The sequence below is a fragment of the Hemitrygon akajei genome, unplaced genomic scaffold (assembly GCF_048418815.1).
Source record: "Hemitrygon akajei unplaced genomic scaffold, sHemAka1.3 Scf000033, whole genome shotgun sequence".
Lineage (NCBI taxonomy): Eukaryota > Metazoa > Chordata > Chondrichthyes > Myliobatiformes > Dasyatidae > Hemitrygon > Hemitrygon akajei.
Genome location: NW_027331919.1, coordinates 17,702,401 through 17,723,371, shown reverse-complemented (window position 1 = coordinate 17,723,371; position 20,971 = coordinate 17,702,401). Strand labels below are relative to the sequence as shown.

At 46.7% G+C, this 20,971-nt stretch overlaps 1 long non-coding RNA gene across 1 annotated transcript; it reads right to left on the bottom strand.

The window, feature by feature from the left end:
- Window positions 1–1,193: 1,193 nt before the first annotated feature.
- Window positions 1,194–14,545, bottom strand: LOC140719920 (uncharacterized). Its single transcript, XR_012097039.1, has 3 exons — window positions 14,467–14,545; window positions 8,387–8,554; window positions 1,194–1,306 (listed from the first exon to the last, which is right to left on the bottom strand). It is a non-coding gene; the product is annotated as an uncharacterized lncRNA (long non-coding RNA).
- Between the last annotated feature and the right edge of the window lie 6,426 nt (window positions 14,546–20,971).

Here is a 20,971-nt window from a genome sequence, read left to right as displayed (position 1 = left end):
CTTCTCCCAGAGAGTTGTAGGGTCTGGAATGCACTGCATCGGAAGGCAGTGGAGGCCAATTCTCTGGATGCTTTCAAGAAGGATCTAGATAGGTATCTTATGGATAGGGGAATCAAGGGATATGGAAAAAATGCAGGAACCAGGTATTGATATTAGATGATCAGCAATGCTCTCAGAATGGCGGTGCAGGCTTGAAGGCCCGAATGGTCTACTTAGATGATAGATAGATAGATAGATAGATAGATACTTTATTCATCCCCATAGGGAAATTCAACATTTTTTCCAATGTCCCATACACTTGTTGTAGCAAAAACTCATTACATACAATACTTAACTCAGTAATAATATGATATGCATCTAAATCACTAACTCAAAAAGCATTAATAATAGCTTTAAAAAAAAGTTCTTAAGTCCTGGCAGTTGAATTGTAAAGCCTAATGGCATTGGGGAGTATTGACCTCTTCATCCTGTCTGAGGAGCATTGCATCGACAGTAACCTGTCGCTGAAACTGCTTCTCTGTCTCTGGATGGTGCTATGTAGAGGACTTCTGCACCTATTGTCTATTGTCTGTTGTCTATTGTCTATAATGTGTGATGGGATGATGTGCAGGGAGATTCACTCTGCATCTGACCCTGGGATTGTGTGATAAGACGGTGTGGAAGGAGATTCAATCTGTGCATAAACCTAGTACTGTGTGATGGGACGTTGTGGAGGGAGCTTCATTCTATGTCTGATCCCGGGAGTGTGTGATGGGACGGTGTGGAGGGAGATTCACTCTGTGTCTGACCCCGGCAGTGTGTGATGGGACGGTGTGGAGGGAGATTCACTCTGTGTCTGACCCTGGGAGTGTGTGATGGGAAGGTGTGGAGGGGGATTCACTCTGTCTCTGACCCCGGGAGTGTGTGATGGGACGGTGTGAAGGGAGATTCACTCTGTGTCTGACCCCGGGAGTGTGTGATTGGACGGTGTGGAGGGAGCTTTATTCTGTGTCTGACCCCGGGCGTGTGTTTGATGATAGGGTGAGGAGGGAGATTGACTCTGTGTCTGTCCCCGGGGAGTTTGTGACGGTACCGTGTGGAGGCAGCTTTACTCTCTCTCTGACCACGTGGGCCTGTGATAACTCCTGTGTTATTGTGGAATCTGCTTGTGCTGTGACACATACCGCTTCATCCCTTGAATTGATTTCCAGCAACCTTGAATCACGGTTTGAACATTCTTTAATTGTTTTTTGGAAAGATGTTTCAAGCGTGGATACGTAATAACACCGGGCTTTATTTGTGACCCAGTCCTCGGAACACGTTTGCTCTGAAAATCAGGGACAAGGAACAGTGAGACACAGAGTGAATCTCCCTTCACACTTCCCCATCACACACACCCGGAGTGACAGACAGAGGGAAAGTCACTCCACGGGTCACATCACGCACACCTGAGGTCAGACACAGAGTGAATGTTCCCCACATTCTCCCATCCATCGCACATTAACAATGAAAAGGCACAATGAAGCTCTCTCCACACCATCCATCGCACACTCCCTGGGTCAAGACACAAAGTGAATAGAACATAGAAAATAGAATAGTACGGAACAGTACAGGCTCTTCGGCCAACAATGTTAGGCCGACCTTTAAAACCTGCTACCCATATATTCACCCACCTTAACTTCCTCCATATACCTGTCTAGTAGTCTCTTAAACTTCATTAGTGTATCTGCCTCCACCACTGACTCAGGCAGTGCATTCCACGCACTGACCACTTTCTGAGTAAATAAAAAACCTTCCTCTAATAACCCCCTTGAACTTCCCACCCCTTACCTTGAAGCCATGTCCTCTTGTATTGAGTAGTGATGCCCTGGGGAAGAGGGGCTGTCAATCCACTTCATCTATTCCACTTAATAACTTGTATACCTCTATCATGTCTCCTCTCATCCTACTTCTCTCTCTTAATCTCTGATCATATTGCATGCTCTCGAAACCAGGCAGCATCCTTGTAAATCTCCTCTGTACCCTTTCCAATGCTTCCACATCCTTCCTATACTGAGGCGATGAGAACTGGACACAGTACTCCAAGTGTGGCCTAACCAGAGTTTTATAGGGCTGCATTATTACCCCGCGATTCGTTAACTTTATCCCTCGACTTATGAAAGCTAACACCCCATAAGCTTTCTTAACTACCCTATCTACCTGTGATGCAACTTTCAGGGATCCGTTGATTGAACTCCATCTGCTATTTCTCAGCCCATTCCTGGATCCTATCAATGTCTCTCTGCAATCTTTAACAATCCTCTACACTATCCACAACATCAGCAACCCATTGTGTCGTCTGCAAACTTGCCAAATTACTCTTGTATCCCCACATCCAGGTCGTTAATAAAAATCACGAAAAGTAGGGGTCCCAGCACCGATACTTGTGGGACACCACTGGTCACAACCCTCCAACCCGAATGTACTCACTCCACCACGACACTCTGCTTTCTGCAGGCAAGCTAATTCTGAATCCACCTGGCCAAAGTTCCCTGGATCCCATGCCTTCTGAATTTTTGAATAAGCCTACCGTGTGGAACCACAGCAAATGCCTTACTAAAGTCCACGTAGATCACTTCCGCTGCACTCCCCTCATCTATATGCCTGGCCACCTCCTCAAATAACTCTAACAGACTTGTTAGACACGACCTGCCCTTCACAAATCCATGCTGACTGTTCCTGAACAGACCCATGATTCTCTAAATGTCCATAGACCCTATCTAAATCTTTTCCAAAAGCTTTCCCACCACAGACATTAGGCTCACTGGTCTATAATCACCCGGACTATCCCTACTATCTTTTATGAACAAGAAGACAACATTCACCTCCCTCCAATCCACCGGTACAATTCCCGTGGACAAGGAGGACGAAAATATCCTAGCCATAGGCTCAGAAATCTCTTCCCTCACCTCCTGGAGCAGCCTGGGAATATTCCGTCAGGCACCGGAGAATTATCCGTCCTAATGTATTTTAACAACTCCAACACCTCCTCTCCATTAATATCAATATGCTCCAGAAACATCAACCCCACTCGTATTGTCCTCACCGTCATCAAGTTCCCTCTCATTGATGAATACCGAAGAGAAGCATTCACTGAGGACATCGCTCATCCCACAGCCTCCAGGCACATCTTTCAACCTTTCTCTCTCATCGGTCCTACCTTGTCAACATATTGTGAAAAAAATCCGTCCTGGACACACTTAACAAACTCACCCCGTCTGAACCATTGGAACTAATCAGGTGCCAATCAATATTAGGGAAGTTCAAGTCACCCATGGCAACAACCCTGTTATTATTGCACCTTTCAAAAATATGTCTCCAGTCTGTTTCTCGGTGTCGCTGCTGCTACAACGAGGTCTATAGAATACTCCCAATAGAGTAAGTGCTCCCATCCTGATCCTGCCTTCCACACATACTGACTCAAAAGAGGATCCTGCTACATTACCCACTCTTTCTGTAGCTGCTGTGGAATCTCTGACCAGTAACGCCACCCATCTTCCCCTCCCCCCATCCATTTTAAAGCACTGACGTCCAGGAATATTGAGAATCCGTTTCTGCCCTGGTGCCAGCCAAGTCTCTGTAATGGCCACTACATCATAATTCCATGTATGTATCCAAGCTCTCAGTTCATCACCTTTGTTCCTGATGTTTCTTGCATTCTTACACACACTTTAGCCCTTCTGCCTTACTACCTTTACACCCTTTATTCCACTTCTCTTTCCTCCAAAGCCTCTTTACATGTTAGATCTGGCTTTACTCTGCACGATGCTTGCAGCTCTCGCATGACCTTTATCCTCCTCCACCTCACTATCTGCTCTAACACTCTGGTCCCCCTCCCCCTGCAAATCTAGTTTAACCCCCCCCCCCCGGAGCAGCACTAGCAAACCTTCCCGCAAGGATATGAGTCCCCCTCTAGTTCACGTGCATCCCATCCCGTAGGAACAGGCGCCACCTGCAAGATATCCCTCAGCATCGATCACAAGTACATAGTACAATTCCCTGCTAAAACATCATCCCAATTCACACCCGCGAGTTCTAGCCTTCTAGCCTCATAATTTGCCCTTACCCAATTACACATTTTCCTCTCCTCTCTGAATCTAATCCTTTTCCATGATAATGCTAAAGGTCGGAGAGCGGTGACCACTGTCCCCCAGATGCTCACCCACTGACAGATCTGTGACCTGACCCAGTTTATTACCTGATACTAGATCTAGTATGGCATTCCCCCTAGTCGGCCTGTCATCATACTGTGACAGGAATCCATCCTGAACACACTTAAACTCTGCCCCATCTAAACCCTTGGAACTAATCAAGTGGCAATCAATATTAGGGAAGTTAAAGTCACCCATGATAACAAAGCTGTTATTTTTGCACCTTTCCGAAATCTGCCTCCAATCTGCTCCTCGGTATCTCTGTTGCTGGTAGGGGGCCTATATAATCCCCCCAGTAGAGTAACTGCTCCCTTCCTGTTCCTGACTTCCACCAATACTGACTCAAAAGAGGATCCTGCTACATTACCCACTCTTTCTGCAGCTGTACTAGTATCCCTGACTAGTAATGCCACCCTCCTCCCCTTTACCCCCTCTCTACCACTTTTAAAGCACTGAACTCCAGAAATATTGAGAATTCATTCCTGCCCTGGTGACAGCCAAGTCTCCGTAATGGCCACTACATCATAAATTCATGTATGTATCCAAGCTCTCAGTTCATCACCTTTGTTCCTGATATTTCTTGCATTGAAGTACACAGACATTAGCCCTTCTATCCTACTACCTTTACACCCTTTATTCTGCTTCTCTTTCCTCAAAGCCTGTTTTCTATTTTAGGTCTGGCTTTACTCCATGCAGTACACTTACAGTTCTCTCATGACCACTATCCTCCTCCACCTCACTATCTGCTCTAACACTCTGTTTCCACTCCACCTGCAAATCCAGTTTAAACTTCCCGGAGCAGTACCAGCAAACCTTCCGGCAAGGATATGAGTCCCCCCTCTAGCTCACGTGCATCCCGTCCCGTAGGAACAGGCGCCACCTTTCCTGGATCAAGGCCCAATTGTCCAGAAACATGCAGCCCTCCCTTCTGTAGCCACGTATTTAGCTGCATTTTCATCCTATTTCTGGCCTCACTAGCACGTGGCACTGAGAGCAATCCTGAGTTTGTAACCCTGGAGGTCCTGTCCCACACCTTTGCATCTAACTCTCTAAACTCTCTTTGCAGGACCTCCTCCTTCTTCCTATCCACGTCATTGGTCCCTACATGGACCGACATCTGCCTGTTCACTTCTCGCCCTTGAGAATACTGAGAACTCGATCCGAGATATCGAGGACCCTGGCACCACATAGCAACAGACCATCCGGGATCCTCGATCTCTCTCACAGAACCTCTTCTCTGGCCCCCTACCTATCGAATCCCTTATCACTAGTGCTCTCCTCTTTTCCTCCTTCCCTTCTGAGCTGAGGGTCCAGTCTCGACCACTGCAACTTGTCCCTGGTAGGTCGTCCACACCAACAGTATCCAAAACGGGTATACTTATTGTCGATACGAACGGCTACAGGGGTGTTCTGCTCTTCCTGTCTATTCCCCTTCTCTCTCCTAACAATGACCCAGCTACCTGTCTCCTGACTGTTTGGGGTAACATTTATGCCTCTGCCTCCCGACAGATCGGAAGTTCATCCAGATCCCGCTCCAGTTCCCAACTCGGTTTGTCAGGAGCTGCAGCTGGATGCACCTTTTGCAGGTGTAGTCATCAGAGACAACTGTGAATCTCATACCCATCGCACACGCCCGGGGAGAGGCACAGAAATGAAGTTCTCTCCATAACGTCCCATCACAGATTCACATCAACAGACACAGAGCGATGTTCCTTCCACATCATCCATCACAGTCTCTCCAGTCGGGCACAGATTTGAGGCTACTTCTACCCCCTCCCCTGATACACTCATGGAGTCAGACACAAATTGATACTTGCTCCACACCATCCATCATAGACCCCCAGATCAAACACGAGCTCACTATACTGCGCATAGTTTTCACAGCCTCTGTGTCGAACCCGAAATTCCCTCTCTCTCTCTCTCTCTCTCTCTCTCTCTCTCTCTCTCTCTCTCTCTCTCTCTCTCTCTCTCTCTCTCTCTCTCTCTCTCTCTCTCTCTCTCTCTCTCTCTCTCTCTCTCGTCTCTCTCATCTCTCTCTCTCTCTCTCTCTCTCTCTCTCTCTCTCTCTCTCTCCCCTGCCCTATTACACACACATGGGTTCAGACTGCACGGTGCTCCCTGACAAATCACACTCTCTTGCGGACTGACACAGAGTGAATCTCCCCTCCACACCATCCCATCACAGATTCTCAGAGTGAGACGCGGAGTTAAGCTTCTGTCACAGTGTCCAATCGCAAACTCCAGGGATCAGATAAAGTGGAGCTCCGTCCAGCACCATCGATTACTGACCCCGGAAGAAAGACATGGAGTGATGATCTTTCTGACTGTCCCATGACACACCCACAGGGTCAAGACAGTGTTCATCATCCGCACCGTTTTATCACAGAACTCGTGTGATCAGACACAGAATGAATCTCCCTCCACACCATCTCATCACACTTTCCCGATGTCAAGCACGCAATGAAACTACCTGGCCACCGTCCCATCACAGACACCCGGAGTCAGTTATAGAGTGAAGGTCCCTGCAGGCGATTCAATCATACACTTGCTGACGGGTCAGACATGAATTTGGTTTGTATCCACAATGTCCTTCAACAGACTCACGGGGACAGACGAAGAATGAATCTCTTGTCTCAAGGTACCATCAACAAACTCCCGGTGTCAGACACCGAGTGATGTCATTCCGCACTGTCCCATCACACACGACCGAACCCTAACCCACAGTAACACATACCCCTTGCTTGAAACATGGAGTGAAGCACCCTGCACACTCTCCCATCTCACAGTCCTGCGGACAAACACACAGTGAACCTGCTCCACACTAACCCATTACACCCGCCCGAGATCAGATAGAAAATGGAAACACTCTCGGTACTATCCAGCCGCATACTCCCGTGGTCAGCCGCAGTATGATGCTCCTTCTACCCGTGACATCACACAACACAGATGTCAGGAAAACGAGAGAAGCTCCATCCGCACCGTCTATCACATACCACTGGTATCAGACACCGAACGAAGCACCATCCTGGCACGCGCCACCGTTCCCGCTGTCAGACACACACAGGAACCCCCAACATGCACAACAACACCCACCCCCGCCCCCCGAGATAGCTTCCCATCACACGCACAGAGTGTCAAACGCACAGTCCCATCATCCCATCATACACAAATGGGGTAAGACACAGTTTTAAGCTCCTGCACACCGTTCGATCAAACACTCACACGGTCAAACGTAGAATGAGTCTCCTTTCTCCACGGACTCATCACACACTCCCGGATTCAGTCCCCAGAGTGAAGCCACCGCTACACCGTTCCCTCACACACTCCCAGATTCAGAGTGAAACTATCTCTCCATGGTGCAATAACAGACTTCAGTGGGCAGTCATTGGTTAAATCTCTCTGGGTACTGTCCCATCACACAGTCCAGGGATCAAACACAGAGTGAAGATCCTCCACACCGCACCTCACACTCTCCCTGGGTCAGAGAACCGAATTTAAATCCTCCACATCGTCCAATCACACAGAGGCTTGGACAGACACAGTGCGAAACTTTCTCACCACGGGCCCCATCACACACTCCAGCGGTCAGACACGGACAGAAACTCCCTCAGCAAACACGACAAATGTCAGAGGGAGAGTGATTGACCCTTACAGATTCTCAACACACCACAGAGCAAAGCGTCAGACACAGAGGGGAAGCTGCCTCCACACGGTCCCCATCCAACACTCCCGAGTCTTACACTGTGTGAATCTCCCTCCTTAAGTTCCATCACTCACGTCCTGGCGAGTCACAGAGTGAAGCTCTCTCTCTGAAACGTCCCATCAAACACCACTGTGTTCACACACAAAGCGAAATTCCGCCCATAAGCTCCCATGGCACAATCACAGGGTCAGACCCCGTCCACAACATCCAATTCACACAGTCTGGTGTCACATAGAATGTAGGTCCCTCTGCACTATCCAATCACACACTCCCGCTGTCAGACACAGAATGAATCCACCGAAACAATGTCCCATTACACTCTCCTGGATTCAGTGATAGAGTGAAACTTCCTCCACGCAGCCCCATCACACACTCACCGGGTTCAAACACAGATTGAATCACCCTCCATACCATCTCTTCACACACACCCGATGTCAAGCACAGAGTGACGCTTCCTCTCTCCATGCCTGCCCTGTGATGAGGAGCGGGTGAAAGAGGGGGGATGATGCCTCACCTCTTCTGCTGGTCAATAATTCACAGATTTGAGCCTTGGTTTCGTTGACAGATCTGTACTTCGTTTCCATCTCAGTGAACTGGTGACGGAGATCGCTGTTTATTCGTTTAAGATCGGACAGATTGGAGTTTCGGTGACATGTTTCGTAAGACTGACGAATCTGTGATACTGAGAGAGATGGTGAAGGATGTTTAGCGTTTACAGTGACACATGAGTCAGCGTCACGCTACCGAACGGGTCACAGAGAGTGTTGTGTCAGTGTCACGGTGAAGGGTGTCACAGTGAAGGATGTTCTTGTGGCACAGTGAGAGACGTCGGCGCCACCTTGAGGGGCGTGTCTGTGTCACTCCGAGGGGTTATCAATGTCCCGGTGAAGGTTTTGTTGTTGTTACCATGGGGGTCTGCGTCAGTATCGTGCGAGGAATGTCCGTGTCACTGTGAGGAACGTGTCCGTGTCACTGTGGTAGGAGTTTCTGTGCCCCGGCGAGAGGTGTGCCGGGTCACAAAGAAGTGTATCTCGATCGGGTCACAAAGAAGTGTATCTCGATGACAAGGCGAGGAAAATGTCAGGGTGAGGGGTCTTGTGTATTCACCGTGGGTGCAATATCAGTGTCACGGTGAGGAATATGTCCTGGCCACGGTTTGTGTGAGAGGGTCACGCTGAGGTGTGTGATGGTGTCACAGAGAGTACTATGGCCGTGTCATTGTGCAATTTGGTGTTGGTTTCGCGTTCAAGGGTTTGCCTATGTCAAGGTGAGGTGCGGGTAATTGCCTCAGTGAGCGGTGCATTTGTGTAATGTTGAGGGGAGATACCGTCACGGTATGGGGTGTTACAGTGACTTCTGAGTCTTTGTCACGGTGCGGGGCGAAGCTGATAACATTGAGGAGCGTGAAGGTGTCACGGTGAAGAGCATGTCGATGTCACTGTGACGTGTGTTTCGGTGTTGCATTGAGGAGTTTATCAGTAACAGCGGCAGTGGCATGTCGATGTTACTGAAGAGTACCATGCGGTCAGTGTGACTGCCATGTGCGTGTCACGGCGATGGTTGTGTCAGTGTCGCGGTCAGGAGTGTATCTGTGTCTCGTTGAAGTTCGCTACCGTACTACAGTAACAGCATTGCTGATGTTATGGTGAACGTCGTGTCGGTGTCAGGACGAGTCTTGATTGTGTTACGGTAAAGGCCGTGTTTATATCACGGTTACTGTGTGTCCGTCTTATGGAACATAGACCATAGAATAATACAGTACAATCCTTTAGGCCCACAATGTTTTGTCGACGCTTAAACCAAGCGTCACATATAAACCCTCATTTCAAATTCCTCTCTATACCTGTCCTGTCGTCTCTTAAATTAAACTAGTCTATCTGCCTCCACCACTGACTCAGGCAGTGCATTCCACGCGCCAACCACTCTCTGAGTAAAAAAAAACCTTGCTCTGATATCCCCGTTGAAATTCCCACCCCTTACCTTAAAGCCATGTCTTCTTGTATTCAGCAGTGGTGACCTGGGGAAGAGGCGCTGGCTGTCCACTCTATCTATTCCTCTTAATATCTTGTACACCTCTATCAAGTCTCCTCTCATCCTCATTCTCTCCAACGAGTAATGCGCTAACTCGCTTAATCTCTGTTCATAATGCATACTCTCTAAACCAGGCAGCATCCTGTTAAATCTCCTCTGTACCCTTTCCAATGCTTCCACATCCTTCCTCTAGTGAGGGAACTGTACACAGTACTCCAAGTGTGGCCTAACCGGAGTTTTATAGAACTGCATCATTATCTCGCGACTCTTAAATTCTATCCCTCGACTTATGAAAGGTAACACTCCATAAGCTTTCTTAATTACCCTATCTACCTGTGAGACAACTTTCAGGGATCTGTAGACATATACCCGCAGATCTCTCGGCTCCTCCACAGTACCAGGTATCCTGCCATTTACTTTGTACTCTGACTTAGAGTTTGTCCTTCCAAAGCGTACCACCTCACACTTCTCCGAGTGGAACTCCATCTGCAACTTCTCAGCCCACTTCTGCATCTTGTCAATGTCTCTCTGCAATCTTTGACAATACTCCACACGATCCACAACACCACAAACCTTCGTGTCGCTTGAAAACTTGACAACCCAGTCTTCTACCCCCCACATCAGGTCGTTAATAAAATTCACGAAAGTAGGGGTCCCAGAAACGATCCTTGAGAGAAACCACTAGTCACAGCCCTCCAATCCGAATGCACTCCCCCACCACGACCATCTGCAGGCAACCCAATTCTGAATCCACCTGCTAAACTTCCCTGGAGCCCATGTCTTCTGACTTATTGAATAAGGCTACTGTGTGGAACCTTATCAAATGTAGGTTCCGGTAAGTTTTGTTTCGTTAGTTTAGAGTAGAGAGAATGACAGGCAGGATGCAGGAATGCTCTTCTTGCAGGATGTGGGAAGTCTGGGAGAATTCCGCTGTCGCTGACAACGACACCTGCAGGAAGTGGATCCAGCTGCAGCTCCTAACAATCCGCGTTAGGGAACTGGAGAATGCGCTGGATGACCTCCGGATCATTCCCGAGAATGAGGAGTTATAGATAATAGTTTCAGGGAGGGTAGTTACGCCAAAGAAGCAGGGCACCGTAATTGGGTTATCGTCAGGCGAGGGAAGGGGGAAAGGGCAGACAGAGCAGGGATCCCCTGTGGCCATTCCCCTCAACACATGTATACAGATTTGGATGCTGTTGGAGGGATGACTTACCTGGGACAAGCTGCGGCTGCCGGATCTCTGGCACTGAGTCTAGTTCTGCAGTGCAGAAGGGAGGGGGCAGTGAGGAGACCGGTAGTGATAGGAGACTCAATACTTAGAGGTACAGACAGGAGGTTCTGCAGTCGTGACAGAGACTCCCGGATGGTTTGATGCCTCCCGTGTGCCAGGGTCAGGGATATCTCTAATCTCGTGCACAGGCATTCTGAAGTGGGAGGGTGAACAGCCAGATGTCATGGTTCTCGGTGATACCAATGACGTAGGAAAAAAGAGTGAGGAGGTTCTGAAGATTGAGTATGGAGAGTTCGGTAGGAAGTTAAAAAGCAGGACCTCGTGAGTAATTGATCTCATGAATGCTTCCTGTGCCACGTGCCAGTGAGAGTAAGTGTAAGATGATTTGGAGGATGAACACGTGGTTGAGGAACTGTTATAGTGGTACGGTTTCAGATTTTTGGATCTTTGGGATCTCCTCTGAGCAGGTGGGATCTGTTCCAGAGAGACGGGTTACACTTGAACTACAGGGGTATCTATATCCGTGCAGGGATGTTTGCTAGTGCAATTGCGGATGGTTTAAATTAGATTTGCAAGGGGATGGGAACCAGAGTGCCAGAGCAGATAGTGCAGCGGGGGTGAAAATATATGATGGTAAAAGTTCATGCAAAGTCAGAAACAGAAGAGCTGTGTGTGATGGTAATAATCTTCTGCGGTTTGCCTATTTAAAAGCGAGGAGTATTTTGAGGAAGGCAGACGACCTGAGGGCGTGATTAACACATGGAATTATGACTTTATAGCCATTAGTGAAACTTGTCTATAGGAGGGGCAGGACTAGCAGCTTCATGTTCCAGGGATACGAATTTTCAGAGGTGGTAGAGACAAAGGGATGAAGGTTTTTGTAGTTTTTAATACAATAGTCAGAGAGAATTGGAGCTGCAAAACTGCAGAGAGATAGCAGACAACTTCAGGAAACATGAAGTTGTGATAGTAAGAGATTTTAATTTTCCACATATTATTGGGGCTCCCGTACTGACGGGTTAGAGTTTGTAAAATGTGATCAGGAAAGTTTTCTAAATCAATATGTCGAGGTTCCAACTGGATAGGATGCAATAGTAGATTTCCTATTAGGAAACGAGTTAGGACAAGTGACGGGAGTGTGTGTAAGGGAACACTTTGCGTCTAGTGATCATAATACCGTTATTTTCACTTGGCCATGGATAAAGATAGATCAGGTCTGCGGATTGAGGAAATAAACTGGAAAAAGGGGAAATTTGCGGAAATGAGAAAGGATCGAAAAAAGCGTGGATTGGAAATCTGATAAAGAAGAAGAGAGAGATGTATGAAAAGTTATAGGTACCAATGAGCAAATAAGGTGCCTGAAGAGTATAAAATTGAGAGACAAAATTGGTACTCTTGAAGAACAGAGCATTCGGCTATGTATGGAACCAAAAGAAATTGGGGGAGATTTTTTTTTCAGCATCTGTATTTACTAAGGAATTGCAAGGAGCCTCTGGAAATAAGCCTCACGGAACCTCAACAGTTAAAGAGGAGTATGGGCTTGCTGTCTTAAAGCAAATCAGAGTAGATAAATTCCCATGAGCAGACAAAGTATTCCCTTGGATCTTGAAGGAGAGTACTGTTGAAATTTCTGGGGCCCTGGCAGATATATTGAAAATGTTGGCATCCACGGGTGAGTTGCCGGAGCATTGGAGGATAGCTCATGTTGTTCCGTTGTTCAAAAATGCTGGTAATGTAATCCGGGAAATTATAGGCCGGTATGTATGACGTTCAGTAGTTGGTAACTTATTGGAAGGAGTACTAAGAGATATGATCTACAGACAGGAACTTATTAGGCAGAGTCAGCACGGCTTTGTGCGGAGCAGGTCATGTTTAACCAATCTATTAAAGTTTTTCGAGGAGATTACCAGGAAAGTAGATGAAGGGAAGGCAGTGGATGTTGACTACATGGACTTCAGTAAGGTTTTGACAAGGTCCGGCATGGAAGGTTAGAAGGAAGATTCAGTCACTAGGCATACATGGAGATGTAGTAAATGGATTAGACATCTGCTCAATGAAGAAGCCAGAGTGTGGAAGTGAAGGATTGCTTCTCTGAGTGGAGGCCTGTGACTGGGTGGCGTGCCACAGGGATCAGTGCTGGGTCCATTTTTATTTGTCATCTATATCAATGATCTGGATGATAATGTGTTGAATTGAATCAGCAAATAATACAAAGATTGGAGGTGTAGTGGACAGTAAGGACGATTTCGAAAGCTTGCAGAGGAAATTGGACCTGCTGGAAAAGTGGGAAACAAATGGGAAAATGGAGTTTAAGTGTGAGGTATTGCACTTTGGAAGGAAAAACCAAGGTAGAACATATAAGGTAAATGGTAGGATAGAGAGGAGTGCAGTGAGATCAGAGGGATCTGTGAATTACAGATAAATAATTTTCTAAATGTGGCGTCACAGGTAGATAGGGTCGTAAACAGAGCTTTCGGCACTTTGGCCTTTATAAATCAAATTATTGAAGATAAGAGTTGGAATGTTATGGCGAGGTTTTATAAGACATTGATGAGGCCGAATTTGAGTGTTCCGTTTAGTTTTGGTCACCTACTTAGAGGAAGGATATTAATAAGGTTGAAAGAGTGCAGAGAAGGTTTAGGAGGATGTTGCCTGGATTTGAGAGATTGAGTTACAGAGAAAAGTTGAATAGGTTAGGACTTTATTCCGTGGAGCGTGAAGAATGAGGGGAGATTTGATAAAGGTGTATAAAATTACGTTGTGTATAGATAGAGTGAATGCAAGCAGGCTTTTTCCACTGAGTTTAGGGGAGAAAAAAAAAACGAAGGACATGGGTTAAGGGTGAAGGGCGAAAAGGTTAAAGGGCACATTCGTGTGGGCTTCTTCACACAGAGAGTAGTGGGAGTGTGGAATGAGCTGTCATTCGAAGTGGTGAATGCAGGCTCACATTTATTATTTAAGAAAAGCTTGGACTGGTACATTTATGAGAGGTGAATGCAGGGATATGGTCTTGCTGCAGGTCAGTGTGACTAGCAGTAAAGATGGGTCAGCACAGCAAAGAAGAACCAAAAAGCTGTTTCTGTGCTGTAATGTTCTATGGTTGTCAGTTGTGTGTCGGTATCACTTTCAGCGATGTGTTGGTGGGGGTTGTGTCGGGGTCACGGTGAGGGATGTGTAGTAGTCATTATAAGTGGCCCGTCAGTACCACGGTGACGGGTGTCTTGTATCACAGTGAAGGGTGATTCGGGGTAAACTTGATAATTTATCACTGTTACAATATCCATTTTTATTCTCTGCGGACTGGTCGTTCCGACCGGTGTGAAACTCACCATGAATCCTCCAGCTGATACCCGTGATAATGAGGGTCGCTGTTAAAACACAGATAAGCCATATGCTTGAGTCTGATAGTCCTCTCCGTGCGGGTCGTTCACTTCCCATGTCGTCTGTGGAAAAAAATCGTTTCGTGACTTTGTTAATGGTGATTTTCCCTGATCTAATCCACCACTGCTCTTCCCATTCTCCCGAGTTCAAATCAGTCTCTGCCTTACTGAAAAGCAATGAACGAAAATGGCAGAAAAGAACAGGCCAGTTGAAATCCTTTCTGCCTACGCAATGTCCATCTTCTACAATCCCTGTACACGCTTCTGCCTGTCACCGCTCTAGAGAAATACACCGGCTGTCTGGTCTCCCTGTATCTCTCATAATGATATAGACCTTTATCTCTCCTCGTCTCAGACCCCCGCCGCTCCAGACTAATATACCGTCCTGTCTGGTCTCCCTGTATCTCTCATAATGATATAGACCTGTATCTCCTCCCACCTCAGTCCCCGCCGCTCCAGACTAATATACCGTCTGTCTGGTCTCCCTGTATCTCTCATAATGATATAGACCTGTATCTCCTCCCTCCTCAGTCCCCGCCGCTCTAGACTAATACACCGTCTGTCTGGTCTCCCTGTATCTCTCATAATGATATAGACCTGTATCTCCTCCCTCCTCAGTCCCCGCCGCTCTAGACTAATACACCGTCTGTCTGGTCTCCCTGTATCTCTCATAATGATATAGACCTGTATCTCCTCCCTCCTCAGTCTCCGCCGCTCTAGACTAATACACCGTCTGTCTGGTCTCCCTGTATCAGATCAGACTTCCAATATAACTCGGAGTCCTGCCATGTGCAGAAGTTCGCTGATTTCACGGCCATAGTGGGGTGTGTCAGGAATGGACAGGAGGAGGAGTATAGGAAACTGATACAGGACTTTGTGTTATGGTGCAACTCAAACTACCTGCGTCTCAATATCACCAGACCAAGGGAGATGGTGGTGGACTTTAGGAGATCTAGGCCTCATATGGAGCCAGTGATCATTAATGGAGAATGTGTGGAACAGGTTAAGACATACAAGTATCTGGGAGTACAGTTAGACGAGAAGCTAGACTGGGACTGCCAACACAGATGCCTTGTGCAGGAAGGCACAGAGTCGACTGTACTTCCTTAGAAGGTTGGCGTCATTCAAGTCTGTAGTGAGATGCTGAAGATGTTCTATAGGTCAGTTGTGGGAGAGCGCCCTCTTCTTTGTGGTTGCGTGTTGGGAGGAGGCATTAAGAGAGGGACGCCTCACGTCTTAATAAGCTGGTAAGGAAGGCGGGCTCTGTCGTGGGCAAAGTACTGGAGAGTTTAACATCGGTAGCTGAGCGAAGGGCGCTGAGTAGGCTACGGTCAATTATGGAAAACTCTGAACATCCTCTACATAGCACCATCCAGAGACAGAGAAGCAGTTCAGCGACAGGTTACTATCGATGCAATGCTCCTCAGACAGGATGAAGAGGTCAATACTCCCCAATGCCATTAGGCTTTACAATTCAACCGCCAGGACTTAAGAACTTTTTAAAAGCTATTATTAATGCTTTTTGAGATAGTGATTTAGATGCATATCATATTTTTACTGAGTTAAGTATTGTATGTAATTAGTTTTGCCACAACAAGTGTATGGGACATTGGAAAAAAGTTGAATTTCCCCATGGGGATGAATAAAGTATCTATCTATCTATCTATCTATCTATCTATCTATCTGTATCTCTCAGAATGATATAGACCTGTATCTCCTCCCACCTCAGTCTCCGCCGCTCGAGACTAATACACCGTCTGTCTGGTCTCCCTGTGTCTCTCATAATGATATAGACCTGTATCTCCTCCCACCTCAGTCTCCGCCGCTCGAGACTAATACACCGTCTGTCTGGTCTCCCTGTGTCTCTCATAATGATATAGACCTGTATCTCCTCCCCCCTCGGTCTCCGCCGCTCGAGAGAAAAAAAAAGATGCACACACTGATGGGCAGAAGTGTGCAGAGTTGCCCATGTTCCCCCTCCCCCTGGGAAAATCACAAACCATTTCTGATGCTATGCTGCTCATGAAAGAGAGAGATGGAAAAGAAAACAATCAAGAACATCTGCTGCAGGTAACAGAGAGATAGAGAGGGGAGAGAGACTAGTTGATTCACCTTATTATGACTTCTGAGAGGGTTATTTATCTTGTACCATTCCTTTCATTAACATTCCGCAGTGGAGAGCCGGAGTGGGCTGGTTTGATGGACACAGCCATTCAAAATTGATTGATAACTGAGACCCTGTGAGTAGGGATAAAAGTCAGGTCTGGAGAGACACCCCTCAGACACACCAGGAGACACACAGTATTGGACACTGATTGAGTGTTGGAACCCACGGGAAGGTGTGGGGCATCGGAGACCGAACAAAGTGATCGGTCAGTAAAACTCACAGTGTTATAGCAGGGCCGGTGGGGACTTGTGTGTGTGTCCACTCATGCCAGACTGACGAGTCCAATACAGAAGAACGGTCTAGCTGAAGGACAGAGGGGTCATACCTGAATGACCACAACGTTACGGCGGAAGTAGAACGCAAAGGAAGGTTTGCCTGACGGTAGCTGTTACTTCTCTCTCTCTCTCTCTCTCTCTCTCTCTCTCTCTCTCTCTCTCTCCTCTCTCTCTCTCTCTCTCTCTCTCTCTCTCTCTCTCTCTCTTCCAACGATGACAACACAACTCCCATATCGAGTATTATCTATGTATTTGCATTATTGGTATTGATTTGTTTATTTTACGAATAAACACTTTTGAATATAGTACCACCAGACTCCAACGATTCTTCTTTCTCTGCTGGTGAGAGACCCAGTTACGGGGGCACGTAACAAATTGGGGCCTCGTCTTCCGAGATTTGATTACCAAATTGGGGGGGGGGGCAGTGAGTTGGGATAAAAGTTCCTTATCTGATCTTGTTGCGTGGATAACCAGACGGAAAACCAGCAGAGATGGAAATAGACAAAATCTTTGGATAACCCGACTTTGAAGGCGCTAGAGTGTGCCACGAAGACGGAATTGGTGATGATACAGACCGGTATAAGTCTCCCCACAGACTCCGCCGCTCTAGAGGAATGCACAGCCTTTCTGGCCTCCCTTAATGTTCCCTTTAAACTTTTCCCCCTTCACCCTTAACCCATGTCCTCTGTTTCCTTCTCCCATAGACTCAGTGGAAAAAAGCCTGCTTGCAGTCACTCTATCTATACCCATCATAATTTTTATACATCTCTATCAAATTTACCCGAATTCTTCTGCGCTCCAGGGTATGAAGTCGTCACCTATCCAACCTTTCTCAGTAATCAGTATCTCAAGTGCCGACAACATCCTTGTAAACCTTCTCTGCACTCTTTCAACCTTATTAATATCCTTCCTGTAATTCCGTGACCAAAACTGCACAGAGGACTCCAAGTTCGACCTTCTCCAATGCCTTATACAACCTTAGCATAACATTCTAACTCTTATACTCAATAGATTGATTTATTATGGCCAACGTACCAAAAGCTCTCTTTACTAACCTATCGACATGTGATGCCATTTTTAGGGGCTTTTGTATCTGCATTCCTGGATCCCTCTGTTCTACTGCACTCCTCAGTTCCCTAACATTTACCTTGTATGTTCCAGATCGTTTTTCCTTCCAAAGTGCAATACCTCACACGTGTCTGTATTAAACTCCATCGTACTCCATCAGCACTGTACGAAAGTAATGTGGCAAATGATCAGGGCGTATTTGCGTAGAGTTCTGCATAGGTACGTTCCAATGAGAAAGGGAAAGGATGGAATGGTACAGGAACCGTGGTGTACAAAGGCTACTATACATCTAATGAAGAAGAAAAGAAGGCTTCCCGAGAGGTTCAAAACACTACTTGATGACAAAGTTCTAAAAGATTATACAGCTGGCAGGAAGGAGATTAAGAAAGAAATTAGGTGAGCCAGAAGGGACTATAAGAATGCTTCGGAGGATAGGATTAATGTAAATCGCAGGGACATTCTATAAGTATGTGAAGAACAAGTGGACAACTCTTGAGAGATTAGGACGAATCATGTGTGAAAGTGGAAGAATGTGTATGGAACCGGAGGATGAAAGCAGAGGTACATAATGAATACTTTGCTTCAGTATTCACTAGGGTAAAGGATTCTGCCGATTGTCAGGGTGACATAGAGCGGAGTGAAATGCATGACCATGTAGATATTAATAAAGACGATATGCTGAAAGCATCAGGTTGCATGGGTAACCGGGAAAGGACGACCAGACTACTGTGGCAATCCGAGCGAGGAGATTGCTGAGCCTCTGGCGATGACATTTATACCATCAATGGGGACGGGAGAGATTCCGGAGGATTGGAGGGTTGCGGATGTTGTTCCTTTATTTTTGAAATGGAGTAGAGATAGCCCAGGAACTTACAGACCAATGAATCGCTCTTCAGTCGTTGGTAGGTTGACTGAAAAGATCCTGAGAGGCCGGATTTATGAACATTTGTAGAGGCATAATATGATTTAATCTGATCAGTAAGTCATAAGGATTTGTGAAAGGCAGGTCGTGCCTTCAGAGACTGGTTGAATATTTATCGGATGTGACTGAAAATAATTGATGAAGGTAGCGCAGTAGATGTAGTGTATATTGATCTCACTGAGAATTTGATAAGTTTACCCATGGAAGGCTTACTGAGAAGGTAAGGAGGCATGGGACCGAGGGGGCATTGCTTTGTGGATTCAGAACTGACTTGCCCACAGAAGGCAAAGAGAGGTTGTAGACTGGTCATATTCTGCATGGAGGCCGGTGAACAGTGGAGTTCCTCAGGGATCTGTTCTGGGACCCTTACTCTTCCTGATTTTATAAATGACCTGGATGAGAATGTGGAGGTGGGGTTGCTTAATATGCGGATGATAGAAGGGTTTGGGCTGTTGTAGATACTCCCAATTTAGACGTCAGTCAGAGCTTACTGCAGGACATTCATAGGATGGAAAAGTCGGCTGAGAAGTGGCAGATGGAGTTCAACCCAGGTAAGTGGGAGATTGTTCATATTGGCATGTCAAAAATAAGATGACGGAATATAGTAGTAATGGTAATACTCTTGACAGTGTGCGGATCAGAGGGATCTTGGGGTCCGAGTCCATAGGACACTCAATGCTGCGGCGCAGGTTGTCTCTTTGGTTAAGTAGCATATGGGTCTTCATCAAGCGTGAAATTGAGTTTAGGAGCCGAGAGGTAATGTTGCAGCTATAAAGGACCATGATCAGACCCCATCTGAAATACTGTGCTCAGTTCTGATCGCCTCAGTACGGGAAAGACGTGGAGAGGGTACAGAGGAGATTTACAAGGACGTTGCCCGGATTGGAGAGCATGCCTCATGAGAATAAGTTGAGTAAACTCGGCCATTTCTTCCTTGGAGCGACGGAGAATGAAAGATGACCTGACAGAATGTATAAGATGATGAGAGGCATTGAACGTGTGGATAGTCAGAAGCCTTTTTATCCCTGCGGTGAAATGGATAGCACGAGAGGGCACAGTTATAAGCTGCTTAGAAGTAGGTACGGAGGGGAATGTAAGGGGTATTTTTATTTTTGTTCGGAGAGAACGGTGAGTGCGCGTAATGCGCTGCCGGACACGGTGATGGAGCCCGATACGACAGGCACTTTTAACAGTCTCCTGGACAGGTACATGGAGCTCAGGAAAATAGAGAACTAATTGGTCAGCCCAGGTAATTTAGAAGTCCGTTCTGTTAAAGGGCTGGATGGTTCGGAGGTAAGGACATGTTCTCACAGATTGTCAGCCGAAGGGTCTATATTGTGATTTGGGCATTCTGTGTTTCTATGTTTCTATGACCTCTGGACGGAGCGGTCTGAGGAGAGTGGGTCCGAGGGTCGCCTTCGCTCGGGAGAGGTCGACGGGAGCAAATGGACGACACTATGAGCTCCACCGTTGGAATATTAGACTGTTTCATAAGAATGTGCCCCTTTCTTATTATTTTATGTTGCTTTACTAACCATATAGTCAAAATACAAATTTAAAACTCAATCGTTTGCACTCATATTGTGTACTGCTTTTAAACATCGTACAGCACCCACCGAAAGGATATTTTGTAAGTTTCTCGGTCCGGGGGCTACCATCACCCGGATGAAGCCGGGAGCCGAACCGATGATTGCATTCCCACTAAATTTTCTTTTCTTGTAAGCCCTTTCTTTAGCTTTTACAAGAGCTTCGAGTTCCCTTTTCGGCCAGAATTGAATACTTCTCGTGTACTGAGAACTGCCCTATGTTAGGAATACACATGTCCTGCACCTTCCTCATTTTTTTCTCAGAAATGAAAGCCATTGCCTCTCTGCTGACATCCCTTGCAGTTAAGCTGGAGAAATAACAGATAAAGTTCAACCCTGACAAATACACAGAGATAGCACAAATAGCCAATATGTGGATAAGTGGAGGGCAGGATGTTTTGAGGATGTAGACAGGCTAGAGAAGGACATACAGAGG